Source organism: Gavia stellata, chromosome 15 (genome assembly GCF_030936135.1).
Source record: "Gavia stellata isolate bGavSte3 chromosome 15, bGavSte3.hap2, whole genome shotgun sequence".
Taxonomy (NCBI): Eukaryota; Metazoa; Chordata; class Aves; order Gaviiformes; family Gaviidae; genus Gavia; species Gavia stellata.
Genome location: NC_082608.1, coordinates 13,528,178 through 13,546,922, shown reverse-complemented (window position 1 = coordinate 13,546,922; position 18,745 = coordinate 13,528,178). Strand labels below are relative to the sequence as shown.

Here is an 18,745-nt window from a genome sequence, read left to right as displayed (position 1 = left end):
TGAACATCTGTGGGAAAACCTCAGGGGAAAAAGCAAATGATCCAGTAGGGACAGCTGGATATAACATGGAAGAAAACTTGTACAGCAGTGCTGAACAGACCAATGACAAAGGCTTGGTGTCATTTGGAAAAAGGAACTGCAGACAAATGCTGTGAAATGCCAATTAAAAATTATCGCTCCTTTTACTCGTGCCACCAGCTCCATCCATGAGTCACACAGAGTAGTGGAAAGTTGTTAGATGCTAAGCATCCTATTCAGATTTTACCTATTCCTTTCAATTCCAGAAGTTTCACTATTAAATAAGATTTCATATATAAAATGAGGGATCTAAAAGGTAAGTATACCTGCCAGTGTTGTCTGATCATGCACAGGATGTTTCTCATTAGCAAAACTTGGTGTGAATTAATAATATTTGGTTTAAAACATTACCCCCTTGCTTGCAAAAGACACCAGTCACCAAGGAATTTTTCCAAAGCCATGATTTGGCCCTAATGATAGAGAAGGAAGTCTGAAAGTCTAAGATCTACAAGAAAACCTGCTTGCTAGCATTTTGAGTCAGCAGCTTTGAAAACCTGATAAAATTCACCGCCTAGGAAGCACAGCAGCGCACATGTCTGGGATTAACCACAGGGTGTGGGGTGGTCTGAACCATTAGGAGCTTTGCTGCCTGTTGGAGAGGACTGCAAAGACAGGTTCTTCGTTCGGTAACATCTCAATGGACATTTCCTCAGAGCCAGAAAGAAGACTTAAAGAATCAGTTCAGCAGAGATGAAATCTATAAAGCATAATGTGGAAGGTTTTGAGATATTAAATCAGGTTTCTAAAATTTAAATTAAAGTTTAAGCTTCCTCAAAGCTTATAAATGGTTTTTAGTTATTCTGTTGAGCTCTGAAACAGAGCACGCTGCAAATGCCTTCCGAAACTTTCTCACTTCTTTCCTTGAACTTTTCAGTAGAGATAAAACTAGTCAACTAATACAAAGCTTATTTAGCAGGTATCAAAACAGACACTGATCATCTAGGCCTGTTGCCTCAGGGCATATACAGAGAACATAGGGGTTTTCTCTTGCCCTCTCCTGAGCAGTGAACGTGAAGGGCTCCCTTATCCTCATCCTTTGTTTAGATTAGCTAAATAGCATGCTTACTCCCAAGTCCACAGATATGAACATCAAAGGCTATGCAATGGTTGTAAATACAGCTGAAGTCATTTGCAAAAGTAAATCATATCTGGAACTGTTGTCTGCTGTGGGTACCAGATTATCACTGAGCTGCATCCTGACCAGATAACTGCAGTTCCCTGGAAAACTACTATCAACATCCTCCCTGCTCTTTGCTCAGCAACGGCACAGGAATGGCTTATTTTCTTGTAAGGAAACTTAACTCTAGTTGATCTCCTTACATGAGACTATGAAAAATGTCTCCTCATTAGTTGCTTAATTTTTCTGAATAATTAATGTATCAATTTTTTTTAAAAGCCATTCATCTTTGCTGCTGTACATCATAAAAATGTGAAACAATCTAACCAACCTCAGCCTTCTAGCAAGCCAGGAGATCAATGCCATCACCTGTGCTGGACTGTGATGACAAATAGGGGCAAGAGAGTATTTAACTGTGGAACATTATTATTTAAAGTCCTACTTAAGATACATTGAACGTTTGCCTACATTTATTATAACTGGTTTTGAGTTAAGTCCTGCACTTCTCAGATTTTCTTCTGCAATGCATCACAGTCCCACAGAAGGGTTTGGGTACTCAGGCTAGGCTGTAGAAAAGCCCACTGGCTCATCAGGTTGGGGTCCCTGAACAATATCCTTATTACTTAAGTTTTATGTGGGTGACAGTATTAGAGACACTGACGCTTGCGCTTTGGTGAGCCTCCCCCAGGCTGCCACTGCCCAGCATGTCAGCCGCAGGGCTGTAACACAAACGCTGAATCTTTCCTTTCTGTTTGCCCTAAGTGGTCTTGAGACTTAAAACTAACCATAATTAATCAAGATGTTACAAACATTTTCTCCTTTTGGAAAGCCCACCTACACTGTCTTGCTTCTGGGGTCATACTTTTACCTGTGAAGAATACTGTTAAATTTCATTTTAGCATCCAGCACTGACAGAGCTTTATAGGAACCCAGTCTCACTCATATGAGGGCTCTAGCTTTTTTGCTTGCAAGTATAAAAATCCGTATAGATAGGACATCTCCAAACTGCTTTGAAAATCCTGTTTGTGCAAAACAGGCATCGTTTGTGCTGCTCAAATATCAGACACTATTTGAAGTACCATTCAGATGTTTGCTAACTCCTAAAACTCTTTATAAAATGATACTAAATAACATACCAACTTTTGTGTTTCTCTCAGAGCCAATTTCCTTTTATTCAGCTCCCTCATTAGAGTCAGCAACAAATAAGTAGGTATAGCAATAATAAGGCTAAGTTTATCTTGTTTCCTCCACTCCCTTTTCTCACTGTATTACTAAGACTTGGAACAATAACAGGATGCCGGGATGCAGGATGGGAAAAGGCTCACTCCCAGCTGGAAAACCTTGGAAACTGGAGAGCTGAACACTCCCAGTATTGCTTAATGAAAAGAGAAGTGGATTTTTCTATTTGATCTTCATTTTCTGTATACGGCTTAACATTTTGGGATACTGTTGATTTTAGTTTGCCTGATTTGGGAACAAACTGAAGCTCCACCAACTCTGACTCAGGTAAGGGATAAACGGTATTCGATGTCCTTCAGCTATGAAGTTCACTTTAAAGGTTTTTTACCTCCACCAAAAATCTCTTCTAATATCTTAAATAATTTAAGAAATACCAGCAGACGGGCTATGAATTTTATACATATCCACAGAATCCTTTGGGCCTAACATTGATGGCACTTGAACCAAATTATGTGCAGACAACAGCAGAGTTGTTTACAATTGACAACAGAAGAGGAAAACCTCTAGCTTGCTTGGGCTATACCACAATACTCCTGGATTGTATAAAAGAGGAGACATTTTATGCTTTTTTGTAGTTCTGTTTTGTAATATTTAGATTATGTTGCCAATGCTCATTCCTAATGGAAAAGGGACAGAAACGATACTACAAATTGCACCTGTAAACCCTTTAGGAAAGGATTTCACTTGCAGTGTGGACAGTTACAGGCTTAGTACTGTTTTGAGTGAGCAGGTGTATGCTGTGCTATGATTTGATGCAATATGTTTTATCAAAGTGGGGGTTGACTGTCTTTAAGGTGCTATGGCTTTACTATGACCAATACCAAGCGGAGGTGAAAGCCACCATGTATACAAGCCAGCTTTGGCATATCTCTCCTGCTAAGAGATTTCTTTAAGGCTTAGAGGGGAGTTTACATAAACACATCAGTGACTTGGTCTCCTAAATCTCAAGTTTAAAGTAGCCGAGGTACTTTAGCACCCCAACCCTGGTCTACCATGTTTTACAGCCCCTGTTCTAAAAGACGAGCAATTCTTATTTTAGAAGTTTCTTCATCTCAGTGGTCCAAAAAGAACCATTTTTTCTGATGGGGTATTTTATGAGCAGTGGCTTGATACAAAAAGTTGGTTGAAAAGGCTTTTGTCTTATCCTAAAGATAGTGTAGCAAGTCCCTGAGCTAACAAGTTTGCTGTACAGCTTGCAGAGACAAAGCATTTATGCATAAGAGATGAACTGATACTGCTTTTTCTGTAAGAACTCTATTCTGCAATAGTGGAACTGTCAGTGTGCACAGTACCTTACTGTGCTGGTTGTCACACTGTAATAAAGATAAAGAAAGGAAAGAAATGCAAAGAAAAAAGATATGGAAGAAGATGAATTTCTGTGAGAAAGTCTGTTCCATTCTTAGCTACCGAAAACATTAAAAGTTGGTTGCTACTGCAGTTAACAAAGGTATAGTTAATCAATGTGTCCCTGCCTCTACTGATTATAAATCATTATATCAGCATTTGTAAAAGCATACAGTATTATAGATGTTCATGTAGGAAAAAATACTAGACAAAAGAAAGGATATTCCAATGATTTACAGAAGCTTCTCATCTTAGGTTAATTTGTGTCTTGTAACAACAACCAATATACCAGAAACAAATCACAGAAATGCTGACTTGCAATTTATCCGCAGTATCTCCAGAAGTTACTTTTTATCCTTAAATAAAGGGTGACCAACAGAGGAAAAGACACAGGATTAATTTAGCATATGAAAGCCTTAGAATAGTACAGTATACTATAGAGAAGAATGTGAAGTTACAAACAATAAAACAAATTAATTTGAAAGCAAAAGATTAATTCAATTAACAAATCATTCCTGCTTTGTCCACAAACCTGGGCTTTATTTTTCAGAGTGCTACAGCTGCACTGCATTGCAGCAAGAAGTATTTCCCAAAGCTTTGCTCTTTAACGTAAGATCATAAAACTGTTTCTTAAACGTTTTAAAACAAATGCTAACACTGCCATGAAATAGCTACACGTCACTCCGCAATCTACAGCTTGCAGAGTGCTAGATGCAGGGCTTGTTGCTAAAGAGGCGTCTTAGGCAGAGAAAGGTCCACCCAAACAGTTAACAGGTTTGTTGCCAGCTTTGCTTCACATCCTGCCTCTGTTGAGTGAAACAGAACTGAAAACAGGATATAGGTAAAGATCACTGGGGATGGTTTAGAAGCTCCTCTGATTTATAGCACTTATGGAACAAAGGACTTCACTGTGCATCCGAAAATCAATTACTTCAATTAATATTTCAAATGAAAAATCAAAAAACTTTTTTAAAATTCTTTTTTCTTGTCAGGGTACATGTCTACAGAACTACAGGCTTAAATCAGGCCAGCTAATACTTTATATTTTCTAAAAAAGCAGAGGTTCACAGAATAGAGGTAACTGATTATTTCTAGCAACTGAGCTTTCTGTAAGGAATCTTCATGGTTATTTTTCTCATGTGTTCATAATTCCAGTTTTTGCTCAGGTTCTAGAAGTTTAATTCAGAGGTTCAAATGTTAGTGCCAAGAAGAAAATAAGAAAATAAGAGGTTCTCTGTCTTTGTGAGAAATGTGTTGGCCATGAAAATATTTTTGTGTATTTTTTTAAAAACAAATGTCTTTCCCTTTGTTATCCTTGTGGGTTTGCAAATCAAAAATCCCTCAAAGTTTAGCCTTGACACAACTGGTTTCCCTTCCACCCTAGAACACAGCAGACTGTGATTACTTGTGTAAACTGGAGATTTGCTAGTACAGAGAGATGCCCAGCTCACTATCACTAAGGTAAAACAATTCCCCACACAGGCCTTTGAAGAGCTGATCAGATTTTGAACTAGGAGAACAGACCTTAGCAAATCAGAGCTGGATACTAGTTTGATCCATGATGAGAGTTTGCTTGATCCATCTGTGGACTGCAGTTCAGTACCCTTCTCCTTTCGAAGAGCCTATGCAGGTATATTTCCACTGCAAACTCTGGTGCCACAGTCATGATCAGGAGCCACCATTTTTGCTGCCAAGAAACTTGCTGGCATCCTGCTCCAGGGCCTGTCCTCGGCCCAAGTACAGAGCCCACTGCAAACCCAGGAATCCCACCAAGAGGGCTAATGCTGGGAATAATGATGTGCAGAATGAATGCACATCACTCACCAACGCGTGTGCCACCTACCTCCTAAATTCTGCAATGAGTCTGATCTTGAAACATAAAAAAATTAATAAAAAATTGTGAAGAACTTGTTTACAGTTCTTCAGTGCAGGAATACAAATTAGCCCTTTCATTCAATAAGAATCTGAGCTTCACTCATCTTGATCTAAATTTCAAATTATCAATAAACATGGAACTAGCTGTATTTTGAATGGAAGATTTTGCTGAATATTTTAAGTAAGTTCTCTCTGTGACATACTTCTGAGATGGATGTTATTTGTGCCATGAGTCTATTTTGTACATACGCTGCTACACACATCCGTTGGGCAGGCAGTGAGAAGATTTGGGGCCCAGCCCTCCTAGGTGCTAGTTAAAGCCCATGGATGTTCACAGGAACTGGAACAGTTCAAGAGCTGTGTTTTCCAGGGCTGGGCAAAGACAGGGGAAAGGCAGAGGGGAAATTTATCCATCCATTGCAGGTGTTCACACTGCCTACACTTCATTTTTGGTACTCTGAGTACATCCAAGTAAAGATTTACAATCAGTAAACCAGAAAGAGTCAAGCAGGTAGATGGACACTCCGGCAGACTTTTCTCCAGACAAGTATTTTTGTGTGAGATAGATAAGACAGAAAAACCTTCTTAAAAAAGATTAGGAGCTGCATGTGAAAGCGTTATCGAGTAACATCCATGAAAGTGTCCAGAACTTACAGTGAAAAATGACTGATATTTTAGAGAAAAGGCAAGCATGGTTACCTGGGACACACTGCAGAAATTGTACAGGGAGCTTTCCAAAAGACCAGTGGAGAAGAAAGAGTATTCTTCTGCCCTAACATTGCTATCTGAAATGCAAGGAGTTACAGAGCACCACCATAGTTAGAGGTAGACCAAAAGCAGAAATGTTTTAAATTCTTCTTTTTTCAAAATCCAAAGAGGTCAGTTTTATTGTCCCAGTCTAGTTACCATCAAAACCCTCCTGTTCCTGTGGGATTTCACTGCCATCCTCTGCCAAAACTTCAGGAGAAAGAGGCCCCTGTTTCTGTTACACATTGTTTTAAAAAGCCTACTATCAGTCTCCACAAATTAGCAGTAGCCCATCTGGCTTTGCCCCCACTGAAGTCATCCATTTCTCTGCATCCTTCTCTCTCCCCAAGCCCACCAGTAACATCTGGAATGGTCCTCCTGGCACCTGGCAAAGTTCACAGGGCACAAGGTGGGTTATCTGCAGCACACACAGGCCCTTGTCCTTATTGTGTATGACAGTGTAAAGGGAAATTCCACTTCCACAGTATGTCTGGAGGATACAATTGAATTCCTTCTCCTGCCTTTGTCCACATTTCTAAGCAATGCTTTGGTAGGATCAGTCTTCCTTTTCCCCTTCCTTTTATGATGCTATCTGCTATGAATTTGTGTTTTGGAAATCCTCTAGAAGTGCAAAGTCCACCTTACAACATATTGCTTGAGGAGACTAAGGGCCTAATGCAAATGATAGGAAATCCTGCCATTGATGGGAATTGTTCCTATGATAGGTTCAGCTTCACTGGCAGAATCTCCACTGGCACAGGGTTTTAGGTTAACTTCTCCATTCTTTTTGTGGGATACTCCCTCCCCCTACCTCCAGTCCTAGACCTGAATTCAGAGGAGATTTGCATTATCTTACAGGCTTTTATTGTCATTATCTTTCAGATATATGTGATCTGCCTGCAAGAGAATTAGTTTACTCATGTTAGGGTTAGGCCAACCAAACAGTACTACTAATAAGGTATCAGACTTTTCATCACCTAATCTATGAATCCAAACCTACAATGAAATAGTATATATTATCTATTTGCTCCGTACTGTTAATTTAGGTTTTTAGGCTGCCATTAAACCATAAACAAATATTGCTACACTATGCCCATGTTACCCATGTTGCCCATCCAGATTACCAATGCACTCCACCTAAAACACATATCCAGCACAGAAATTAAGAAGAGAGGGCAGAAAGCAGAGAGCACAAAAAGCAGGAATGCTTTTTGTAATGGGTTCATTTTACAAAGACAATAATGTGAACTTGACAGTGACAAAACTATTGCAGAGCACTATCATCTGTAGCACCATTTAGCAAACACATTTGCTTTGTACACTAGATTTGCCAGCAGCAGCCTTGTAAAAGTTTAGGATTAGAATAGATACTGAATCCTCCAATAATTGCACTTGGAGATGACTTAAGTTTTAAACAGGAAGAAAGGGGCACATTTCTCTCTGGAATATACTGCGTCATTTTCCTGCTGTGAAATGGTGAGCTGTATTACCTGCCTTATATGGATTGATCTTCGGCTTCTTCAAATGAAGAGAAAGGCTTCATTCGCACAAAAAAGGGGGTTTTGGTGGCTGTGATTTAAGTATGAACTGTGGGAGAAATAAATGTTCCACTTACACAGCCACTAACTAAGGAGAAAAAAAAAAATCCCACTCAGCTAAAGAAATATCTCCAGCTGTGTTTTGCATTCAGGCAGCAAACCCACAAGTGCAGCACTGCTGTGAATAAGAACTTCCCAAACAGTCAGGTTACTTTAAAGGCGCCAGCTCCCAGGAGGATGCAGGCTGCTCCCTGGTGCTTAGCGCACTGAGCCTCAGCGGGGCAGCAGGAGCAGCCGCCAGCCTAGACCCTGGGCACCGGGCTGGAGAAGACCTGTGAGCAGAAATGTCCCCGGGTCAGCCAGCTGAAAGCCCCCAGCTCTCACTTTTACCACTTTCACAAAGACTTCTTACCACGTGTAAACAAAGCACGGTCTGTCTTGAAGCAGAGTCACTCCTGCAGTCACGTCTTACATGTTGAACTAGCAACTACTACGGTTGCAATCTGTTGCATGAAGCAACCTCTCCTTGGGTGCGGGTTCCCTCACTGCCTCTGGACTGCAGTTGTAAAATTCTTCAGACTAATGACCTGCTTAAGCCAGTGCACAGATAACGGAGCAAAACACAACACAACATTGTGTTAAATCACAATCACTCCCACATGGAAACAAATCCATACAGAAAAAAAGTCTAGCTCGAAAAAAAGTCACAAAACTTACAACAGCTTTCCTCAACTTTTTAAGCTTCCCTGTGTCTGAGGCCTGAATTTTCAGGCCCTGCAGCTTCCCTTTATCAGCACTGTAAGCTGGAAATTTGCTACCCGAGTTTGACTTTGATTTAAAGATGAGATTTTCCTGACAAGAGCTAAGCTGTAAGTAAAAATATTGAAAGGCTCATTGTAAATTCAGAAGAGCAGTAATAATATCATTTGTATCATCTCACAACACATGGAGATTATAACAATGGAAATGTTCCAGGAAAAGACTGTAACTATAGGGGTGGGCAGGAAAGGTCTTAAAGTTAATTAAGCCTGGTCTGGAAGTCTAGTTGAATAAGGGCAGGAAATAGAGAAGAATGAACTGACATTTGAATTAGACATTTTAAAAAGGGAGAAAAATGTTGAATACTAATTACCAAACAAAATATATCCAGACACACCCTGGTTTTTTAGCCTCTTGCCCAGCCAGAAGACAAGAGATTCATGTATATGTACATGCTTTCTTTATTTGCCACAAAATTAATTTTCAGAGGAAATACGAATGCATTCAGTTACCCAGTAGAATAACCTGGACAAAGGAATCAGAACACACAGCCAGCTAAACATGGTTTCTCTGCTTTAGATTACTGTTAGCAGTAACCAGGGGGCAGTATCAAAACAGATCAATTCTGAAATGTGCCATAATTTATTGTAGGAAACAAAGCTTCTGGTTAGAGATGCTTGAGAAATCTTTTTAATGATCACAAACACCTCCAATATACCTGAACTGTTCCACTTCTGCACTGGGATGAGCCAAATAATTTTTGGAGGATTCCCTTGTACCCTTCTCACCCAAACCCCCACTCCCCAAAAATCAAACCACATCTTCTGATTGTGGGAGGTGCTGGGGATGAGGGAAGCTCAGTGCTGAGACACCTGCACCTCTGTCTCTCCTACCAGAGCCACCACAGTTTGGGCTAAGCAAAAGGAAATTAGCTCAAAGCAAGCGAGAAAGAAGCTGGATCTACAGCCGCATAAATATGCCACTGAGACTGACAGAGCCTCAATCATTCTTCAAAGTCAATGAGACCCTTTGCAGGAATGAATACACATGACTGCAAGATCATCCCTGAAACTACTTTTTGGATACAAGGAAGAGAACAAGATCTTTGCCTGTCTGTAACACTGGCACTTCATCACTATTTTCAGCATCTGTCCTTATCAATAATTAATCTGGATGGGAGATATTTTGCTCTTAGCTTTGTATTTTGGACAAAGAATTCATAGGGGAAAATGTTTGTAGTTCCCAACTATGCATGCAGGGTTTATCCCACCCATCTTAGTAACTCACTTCAGAACAGAAGGGCTGTATTTAACGCAAAGTTAACCCCCCAAAATAGCTCAGATTTCAACAGCATTTGGCAACTGTGATCAAAAGACATGTGGCCAAGAACAAATTTTCTGTCACTTAATTGTTAGTTTCACCCCTGCAACATCTGCAAAGCAAATAAATCATACTAGTCATAGGTACTATGAGCTTCCTGATTTTAAAAAATGGAACACTCTAAATCAACAGAGCAGAGAATCTATATGACACAATGATGATGAGGTGATAATATTCTGTACCAACACACAAACTCTGCTTGTGTGTTTGAGGACACTCACCAAACACAAGAACACTCCTGCTCATTAGGAGTCATTCAGCCCTCATACACGTGCTCCCAAAGCTCGGGAAGCTGTAAAGAGCTATAGGAGAGTAGCTTATGACCTTAAACTCAATGCTGTCCATGATGTCAACAACTAAGAGAAAGACAAAATCTTCTGTTTATGATAATATATTTATTTGTTATGAAACAGTGTCACAAATTGGCTTAATAATTTAATCACAAATGAGCTTCAAAATATTTTAGCAGCTGGGTTTATATTGGACACTGTGCTTAAGCATGTTTTATCCCTTGTTATATTTTGTACTAACATATTTCTATGTGAAGTAAAACGCTTTATGCATGGAAAGACTGGACAATACCACTTGCTGCTTCTTTAAAGCACTCTAATCCATTTTGGGGTCACTTCAGGGAAAGTTTCTATAGTAAAGCATTCTATGACTATAGCAGCATGGCCACAGTAAGAACTCTTAAGCTGCACCAGAACATATATATTTCAGTGCTTCATGTACTGTATCTGTTCAGTTTCAAATTGGTTATCATCAGCTCTCAAGTATCTCTTACAGCCTCTGCAATGACAAATAACATTATTGTGAAAAATTACTAAACACATTGATTCTGCACCTGGCATGATACATGATCTGCATGCTGAGAGTGTGAAATGAGAAAGATTCTTAAAACTCACCTAATGATTCAGTGTGGTTCTGATAGACCTTCATACATATTTCTCTCCTGGGCAAGGTAGAAGGCCAGCAGTTTTACTAAGACTGGTGGATTACTTGCTAGACATACCAGGATGCTCATATGCAAGGAAAATAGTCATCCATTAAAACAACAATTAGACTGCATAACTGATCTGATGAGAAAAGGAGAAAGTCAGTGCTCTCACTGCTCATTTTAATGATTTCAAAGTATTGTTTTACCTTCATCACATATGTCATCCTCACCACAGCAAACAACCGTCACTTAAACAATGCATTGTCATTTCAACAACAGAAGTGATTCAAGAATTATTAATTTACCTAGTCCAAAAAATAATACTTCCTTAAAGTCCATGAAGAGACAAGCCCAGTAACTAAAACATGTATTTAATTTACTTCTCAATCATCCAAGTAAGAAACTCAGACAAAAAACAGGTTACTATAGATCGACAGAAAAATGATTTAATTAAAGATTAGAATAGGAATCATAGCTTGTGCACATGAAACACAGAAGCAGTCCCTCTTGGTTCGATAACTTCACTATGTAAGATTTTTGACGTGCCGCATAAAAGAAACCCCTAGCTCCTCTCTGACCTATGTGGAAGTTGCATACTTTTGTACATACTATACAGGTACACAGAAATACAGTCACAGGTATGGGATTAATTTCCACAAACAGAAATGTTTCAGATCCCCAGATGTACTTAAACTAACACTATCCACAAAAGGCCAGCAGTCACTAAAGAACACAGAACAACTATGCACAGTCTATCAGCCCATCTCTTCCAAATTTTCCCAGGAAAAGACATTGTTTGAGGTTTGCTTGAATTCTAACAAAAGCCAAATTCAGAGCTGATTCTGAGCTATACGGGTGTTATGTACAGGTAAATCAAGATCTAAGTCAAACAAATGCAGGACAGGAAATTGAATCTGAACCTACACCAGCAACACACATCCAGTAGTTTTGTAACTAATCCATTTTTTATCCGATAGGAGTCATGTGGGAACGTAGAGAGCACTCTCCAAACTGCAAATATGTTTTTGTAAGTTTTTGGAAAATACACATTAAGATAAGGTTAACTAGAGAGAAATCAACAGAAGTTAAAGGTCCTCCTGCCTTTGAGATTTTGGTCCTTGGTGCTTGACTGTCCAATAGACTTGCCTCTGAATTCTCTCAACTAAATCAGCATTTATCAGCAAAGGATTTTTGTGAGCCAAAGTGAGATGATGATTATGTCTTGCACACCCAGCTAACGGGCAGTAAATGTTATGAGTCTACTGATACAGTTATGAGGATACCTTTGAAGGTTAGTGCTGTAAGGAACAATGTTTGAGCTGAAGTAGCACCACCAACAAAATTATTTCCCTGTTTGTCCCGGAGGTCATGCCTGTATATAATGGGACAGATTCAGGGCAACTCAGAGCCGAGATGAACAAGAGCGTGAAGCACAATATTTCTGGCCTACTACAACGGCTGACTGCATCTGTAGTACTGCACTGTTCATAGACTAAAATAAGCAAAGCCTGCTATAGGCTAGTCTTTCCCCACTCATGCCAACATCTCTCTTTTTGTTAATCTACCCAGCTGAAATATTATCAGGCACATCACTGATGTAAAACAAACTACAGTAAATTCAGGAGAATTTAATGATGCAAGATCAGATCCTGCACCTGACTTGTCCCGCTTCTCTCTCAGATCTGCGATGAGGTGACTTCTAGCACACAAAGTGCAAATCTATACATCCCTTTGTGACCTCTTACAACTTTCTTCCTTACTTCTCTAAAATTATTCTGTTTACAGCAAATGTCTTCTTAGACCATACATTTCTTATTTTCAGTTCACACTCAAGCCTCTTCATATCCCCTTCTCTCAGTATTTCCTTCAGCACTTTAATCCTGGAGTCAGCAAGTCACTTGCTAAAAGGCAGGCAGGGCTGTCAGGAAGCTCCGGGAGGACATTCAGGTGGATTTCATTATTGCTGCTCACCCTTCTTCAGCACACAAGCTCTCACTCACTAGCTTGGAGGGTGGCTTTGTTTCTTTAAATAAACAAACAAGTAAGCCAAACCAGTGCTTGCCTCCCCATTTTTAGCCAGTTCTGTATCTGAGATAACAGAAAGACTGGGAGACCAATTTGGCTGCCTGCTTTCCACCAGGCAATCAATCTTTAACGTATACCTAGTAAGTATTTATAGATCTTTTATAACCAAATTTCTTCATTTCTGAAAGAGGCATCTGTCCTGGCTGAGGACTCCATCCACCCATGAGATGAAGTTGTATTTTGTATCATCCAGGAGAGAACTTTCTGGTAAGCTGAACAGACGGGAAAAAATCATGAATACATTTTCCCCAGACCTACCAGAAAATTGGACTTGAAATCACAAAGAACTTTCAGATTAGAATTATTCTCTTCTTCCCTGGAAAAAATATGAGGAGCCAAAATCAGAAGTGCTGAATTATCTCCTCAGCTATATTGATATACCGTGCTGCAGCATCAACACCAAGAACTGAACAGCACCAAACGCACGCAAGAGTGCTCTCACAATACTGAGTGACGTGTGTTGTGTTTTTTTTAAAGTAGCAAGTTTAGTTAAGATATTTCTGAAGTGGCTATTCATTCAAAGGTACTATCTGAAGTACAAAATATCATTTTATAATCAATTTTCAGGCAGGCATTTGCACTCCAGATTGTTTAGTCATCAAAGTGGCTATTTACTCAAAGGTACTATCATGCATATAAAAAGTCATTTTACAATCAGTTTTCAGGTAGGCATTTGCACTCCAGACTGTTTAGTCATCAGTGGAAACCATTTCTCAGATGCATAAAATCGACATAAGGACAATCAAAAATATAATACCAGGTAGTCAGGCACTAGGCCCATTTAAATCAGCTCAATAATCTGGAAATGAAAAAGCAGCACAGTGTTCTCAGGAAGGGCCTATTTTAAAATGAATCATTGTACATTGTTGAGGACATGTGACAAGACAGCTTTAATAAGAAGTAAGAGAAACACTGAGTAACCAAAATTATATCTGAAAATGCAACAAAAAAAGATTGTTCCAAGTCAAATGATCCACAATTTACTTAGACAGTTTTTTTTAAGGGATGTTACTAAAGTTTGAAGACCTACCCTAGTTCCCGTTCTCACTGAACTCACTACGTGTCCTCAACTCTTCTCACATTGTAAGCTCAAGGGAGCGAAGGAGGATCAGAGTTTTGCAACTTAGATGCCAAGCAGAACCTGGAGTGAAGGTAACAATTACACCTATGTGATCACTTTGCTGCCGTGTTTCTCTGGGTTTGCTAGAAGCTGGTTAGAGCAATGTTGTCTAACTATGAGATGAAGAAACTGGGAGAACAAAATCTGAGACTGTTGTTACTCCTGACCCTGTTCCACTGTCAGGAGATGGCAAACACCTTTAAGTCCTCTGTGCTTCAAATGTACCTTTTGAAAGGGATATTGCTTTTTATTTTGCTGCAGTACTTTTCACAGAGAAATGAGGAGGCTTTTATCAATTCATGTTTGCACCACTGTTTAAGGTGCCTGAAAGGCAGCGTTAAGTATTACTAGGACTATTTTCTTCTAACAATGTTTTGCCTGCCTACCAAAACTACAGGCATTGCAAAGAAAAAGATAATGTATCCCTCTCCTGTGTTTGGTATGTTACCCTTATATGTCTTAATGCTCACTGCATTCACACAGTTACCTTCAGTCTTAAACACCATATAGATGAGAAATTAATGTTAAAAATGGATTCTGTATGGCAGGGTTGTTCGGGGTCATTTTGTTACTTGACACCAGGTCAGATTCTGCTCTCTATCATGGTTTCATTGAGCATAGCAATTTTGGAGGTGTTTAGATGGTGTGTCAAAGTAAATTTTTTGTATCTGAAAAAAAATTTTGAAGTGTTGTCTACTCTGTTATTGTAGGGTATCCACTGCAAATTCAACAGAATTTTTTGCACAGAGCTACTTAGGAATACTGGGGAGGGTGCAGCAGACAGAAGGGGGAAAGATAGTCAGAAAATACTTATTAAACTAAACTAAAGCTATCTAAAGTAAACTTTTCTGAAAAAACTATTGTAAAGAATGTTTTCTTTCGCTTTTAGCCAACCTTTTAAAATGTGTTTATTTTCTGATGTATGATAGCCACTTTAAGCAAATATCTCTCTTAGGATGTTCCTTATCAATATTTCTAGCATTATTTCTGTTTTTTAGATGCTGAAACACAAAAATTCTCAAAGATTAGCATAAGATTTTAGTCCAATCAACCAGAAAAATACATCATTTCAGCTACAACTGTCTTGTCATTTACCAAAGTCTCTACACAGAAACCTGGTTTAACTTCTATTTAACATGCAAGCATAGAACAAATTTCTTTGCTAACTAAACTATCCTTGCATAAGCATTAATATACAATTTTAGAGTGAGAAGTAAATCAGGTAAGAGTCAAATACCAGAAAAAAACCCCACAAATGTTCATAAGAATATTTCATCAAATGCGTTTTCATTACATGGAGACCTTATTTGTATTAGCTGCTCATCAACCTTACAGTTGATTTCTTACCAAAGCAACTTCTAAAATGCAAACTTCTAATTAGTACAGTATTGTCTGTATCTCCGCCTGACTTTTTTTTAACAATTACTCCCAATCTGCGAGAAGAAACTACACTGTATGAGTCATGTGTCCCATAAATCAGTTTGAATACCAGAATTTCTCAGTTAACTGTCTATAGTACCCTGTAGACCAAGAGTTATCTGCTAAAATAATTCAACACATAAAATGAATAACGGTGGTGGAAAAAACCATCATTTGCTGAAAGAAAATTTAAGAGCAAAGCAAGAAACTTAGCTATTTGGATAAACCATTCCCCTGCTAACTTTAAGGAACATTTATGGTCCCTCCTTAAATGGGAAAAAGTTTGAATTACTGGTCTAATCAGTAAGAAAGAAAGGGGTAGCTGGAGACTGGACATTAAGGTAGTCCAGCAGTGGGACCTCATGGCAGCATGCCAGGGAGACTCAAGCATGGGACAGATCGGTCACAGCACATGCTGTGCTGTCCCCTCTCCGGAAGCGTGTGGCCGCAGGGGTCATTACTCAAAAGGGTGCATCGTATTTCCTTTTCTCAGTCCTGCCTGCCACAGCAGACATGAGAGGAAACAAAAAGCCAATCCCTACATGTCATCCACCTGTCATCCCTCAGAAACTTTCTTGCTTCTGATTCCATGGGAATGCATCCCCCTGCTCAGGCATGGGAATATCTCTCTCCTGCTACTACCTCTGGCATTTCAAATGAGATCTGCTGGAAAGGAAAACTATGATGGCCAGAAAAAGAGAGAGCATTTACTACAGCTTGTCAAGAGCTAACATCCATGGAACGTGGCCTTCACACCAGGACAGTGCCCTTATCCAGTTACTGCTCGGCAGGGTCCTGCTTCTGAAGTGTTTGTATATGCTGCCAAAGAAGGGTATTCTTAAATATTGTAATGAATTCAGCTATGGATTCAACAGCAATGGACTTCCAGCTGCCAAACGGAAAACTTGTATGGTATCATCGAGGAAGCCTTCTCAGAGTCAGACTGTCCTATGGAGCAATGCACGTCAAACGTCCCTAGAACAGACAGCATGCAAAGTGCTCGAGTGTGCAGTGTAACTTCTACCCAAATGAGAAATTTTGAAAGATGCCAAAGACAAAGCCTCTTTTTGCAAGAGGCTCTTCTATCTCAGCCTTTGTTTGACCTATGGTGCGTACCAGAGGGCAGACCAAACTCCACCACCGTTAACTTACCAAGGAGGCTGGACAAGTATTAACAAGGAATCCATTAATGAGGAGTTAAAGGAAGTAAAGCCAGCTTAAAATCTAAGAATACAAAGATGGATCTGCTGAATGGAAGGGGTAGCTTAAGTTTCAGCTGAAACGTGCATATATTTAAAAAGATTCAGCCTAGCACTTTCTGTATTAATGGCCAAGCTTTCAAACAAAGCCTGAACTGTGAAACACATACAGGCCACCTCCTTCAAAGGAGAGTTTGCATTTGCTGCATGGATCCTCAGGAATAATCAGGATATTACCACAGTCCCAGAGCTCCCATACAGATAACCATACAGTCGTTACGAATTTGAGCCTTCAATTTCCGATAAGCAGTGCCACTGGATGAGGATACCAAAGGTTCCGGAGTTCCTGTTAGTAGTAATCACTCTCAGCAACAGCAAGAGAGGTTCCCTGAGGAGTTTGACAGAGGGCATGGCAGGCCCTGAACTGCGCATTTAAACAGAGAGGTGAATACTAGGAAAATATTACTGGGAAGACACAAAATTTCTCTCTACAAAGTAGATTTATATTGAGATCAGTATGCTTCAGTGGAGATTTGACTATTTAAGTTAAAAATGCTTTCCGCAAGGATGTTTGTAAATGTATCACTGCCAGTGAAATGCATGGCAACTGAAGTGGGCAGTATTGTCCTCAGTTTTCCCAGCTAATCTCTTCACTACAGCAGTACCGGAGATCTCCGGTGTACCAGAGCAACAAGAGAAAATTACTTTTTAAACACTACAGTCTGTTTTCTTCCAAAACTACAGCTTGTACTAGTTGACGTTAACCAACTGGTTTCCTTTGGTTATCATGTTTTGTAATTTTATGAATAAAAGACAGACTTAATGTGATCACGACAGAATCATAGCAATGCCTTCCAGTTGCCAGTTGTAGAATGTTCATGTACGCAAATAAAACAAAGCAAAACAACTAAATATTACTCACTTTTCTAAAAATATTCAAAGCCAAAGTAAGTGCACAGAATACAAAAAGCTAGCTAAATCCAAAAGTTTTATACGAATCCATAAAACTGTGTAAAACACAGCTTAGCTATTAAAAAGCAACTTCAAAGCCACCTTATTTGGTCATTTCCTACACAATCACAAAGAATCACAGAATCACTAAGGTTGGAAAAGACCTGTAAGATCATCAAGTCCAACCTTAAAAAAAAAAAAAAAAAAAAAAACAACAACAAAACCAACCAACGGAAAAAAAAAAATCAACAACAACAAACCACAACACACCAAAAACCAACCCACCCAACACCACACAGCACCATGCCCATCAAGCCACATCCCACAATGCCACATCCACACGCTCCTTGAATACCTCCAGGGAGGGTGACTCTACCACCTCCCTGGGCAGTCTATTCCAGTGTTTCACTACTCTCTCAGTAAAGAACTTTTTCCTAATATCCAGCCTGAACCTCCCCTGGCGCAACTTGAGGCCATTTCCTCTAGTCCTGTCACTGGTCACTTGGGAGAAGAGACCAACACCCACCTCTCTGTAACCTCCTTTCAGGTAGTTGTAGAGAGTGATAAGGTCTCCCTTGTTCCTCAGCTTATATACAACAAAGCAGAAGAGAGGAAAGTACAGGAAAGCAAAATTTCATGGTAAATAAAATATTTTTACTGATAATGATGCTGCACTACGGGATAACATTGATTGCCTAGTTACTAAAGGGTAATTTTGGAAATGTCTCAGCACCTTCCTGCCAAAAATATTAATTTAATCTTGCATCTAGCAACCTGTGTGATGTCAACTTCTCTATCACAATTAACGGTTTTATTTTTGATGTGCATGCTGACAGCTCCTAAAAGCTGATGGAAAGTCATTTACATGTAATTTAAAGTTTGATTATTTGAGCATTAAAGTTCCCTGACAGTCCTTTATATTGGGAAGGGGAAATTTAGTAAGAAAATTAATCAGTT

The 18,745-nt window shown here is 39.4% G+C and overlaps 1 protein-coding gene across 1 annotated transcript in view; it reads left to right on the top strand.

Annotated features, from left to right (window-relative positions):
* The first annotated feature begins 2,570 nt into the window (after positions 1-2,570).
* CDH5 (cadherin 5) overlaps positions 2,571-18,745 on the top strand; it is a 30,405-nt gene continuing 14,230 nt past the window's right edge. The window contains exon 1 of the mRNA XM_009806976.2: positions 2,571-2,701. The gene's annotated coding sequence lies outside the window, so the exon portion shown is untranslated. The remainder of the gene's footprint in view (positions 2,702-18,745) is intronic.